At 35.4% G+C, this 1,884-nt stretch overlaps 1 protein-coding gene across 1 annotated transcript in view; it reads left to right on the top strand.

Moving 5' to 3' along the window:
- The window catches only part of SPATA17 (spermatogenesis associated 17), a 124,965-nt gene that overhangs the window by 65,815 nt on the left and 57,266 nt on the right, over positions 1 to 1,884 (top strand). The window lies entirely within an intron of this gene.

The following is a 1,884-nucleotide window of genomic DNA, read 5'->3' as shown; positions in this document are numbered from 1 at the left end:
TGTTAGAATAGCTATTATGAAAAAGAGAAAAGATCACAAGTGTTGGAGAGGATGTGGAGAAAAGGGAACCCTTGCATACCATTGGGAAAGTAAATTAACGCAGCCATATGGAAAACAATGTGAAGGATGAAGATTCTTTAGAAAATTAAAAGTAGAACTACTATAACCATCCAGCAATCCACTTCTGGGTACATAATTGAAGGAATGGAAATATCACAGAGATACCTGCACTCTCATGTTTATTGCAGCATTGTCACAATAGCCAAGATATGGAATCAACCTGATTATTCACTAAAGGATAAATGGATTAGGAAAAAATGTGGTATGTCTGTGTATACATATAGATGAATATACATATGCATAGTATATGTATAGTATAATATATATAGTACTATTATATAGTATAATAGTATTCTATTGTAGATGGATATACATATACACATATGTAAACACACAATGGAATACTATTCGGCCTCAAAAAAGAGGGAAATCCTATCATTTGTGAAAACATGGATGAACCTAGAGGATGTGCTAAGGGAAATATTAGGTATAGAAAGACAAATAGTTCATGATCTCATTTATATGTAGAATCTGAAAATGTTGAACTCCTGGAGTAGAGAGTAGATGGTGGTTGCCAGGGACTGGGGGCAGGGGAGGGAGAGAGAAGGATGGGAAATGAAGAGATGTTGGTCAAAAAGAATACAATGTTTCAGTTAGATAGGATGACTAGTTCTGAAGATCTTGTACAGCATAGTGACCATAGTTAATAATAATGTGTGACATACTTCAAAATTGCTAAGAGCATAGATCTTAAATGTTTTTACCACCAAATAGAATGAACTATGTTAAATGTTATGGATATGTTAATTGGCATGATTATGGTAATTATTTCACAATGTATACATATATTAAAACATCATGTTGGATACTATAAATACATACAATTTTTATCAATTATACTTCAATAAAAGCTGTAGAAAATAAAACACATAAATATCATCTAAATCATAAATGGGTGAAACTCAAGCCATGATTCATCCTAAAACAAACTTCCTCTCCAGCCAAGAAACTGTGAAACCAAACAAGTTTGTGCTTCCTAAAATGCAAGGTAGGAAAGGGAAGAATTGGAAGAAAGGAATGGATGGATGACAAGTCCCAAGCAAGCCCAGAATCTAGCAAGGCAAATTCATTAGCTATTAAGACTCGAAAGTAATCCTCTTTGTTTTAGTATTTTGCCTTCTAGTCTGTCTGGGATGGCAGGGTCCTTGAGTACGTTGGATACTTTTTCTTCCATTCTTGAGATACTTTGCTAAGAAGAATATGTTCCAGCTCCATCCATGCAAACATAAAGGAGGTAAAGTCTCCATCTTTTTTAAAGACTGCATAATATTCCATGGTGTACATATCCCACAATTTATTGATCCACTCATGGGTCAATGGGCACTTGGGCTTCTTCCATGACCTAGCAATTATGAATTGGGATGCAATAAACATTCTGGTGCAAATATCTTTGTTATAAAGTGATTTTTGGCTTTCTGGATATGTACCTAGTAGAGGAATTGCAGGATTGAATGGCAGTTCTATTTTTAGATCCCTAAGTGATCTCCACACATCTTTCTAAAGGAACGTATTAGTTTGCATTTCTACCACAGTGTGGAAGTCTTCCCTTTTCTCCACATCCAGGCCAGTATCTCTGGCTTTGGTTTTTTGTGATGTGGGCTAATATTACTGGAGTTAGACAATATCTCAAAGTGGTTTTGATTTGCATTTCTCTGATGATTAAGGATAATGAACATTTTTTCATGTGTCTGTGGGCTGTGAGTGTGTCTTCTTCAAAGAAGTTTCTCTTCAAGTCCCTTGCCCACCCTGAGGTGGGATCACTTA

Source organism: Otolemur garnettii, unplaced genomic scaffold (genome assembly GCF_000181295.1).
Source record: "Otolemur garnettii isolate 467f Iridium unplaced genomic scaffold, OtoGar3 scaffold00168, whole genome shotgun sequence".
Lineage (NCBI taxonomy): Eukaryota > Metazoa > Chordata > Mammalia > Primates > Galagidae > Otolemur > Otolemur garnettii.
This window is presented reverse-complemented; position numbering and strand designations above follow the sequence as displayed.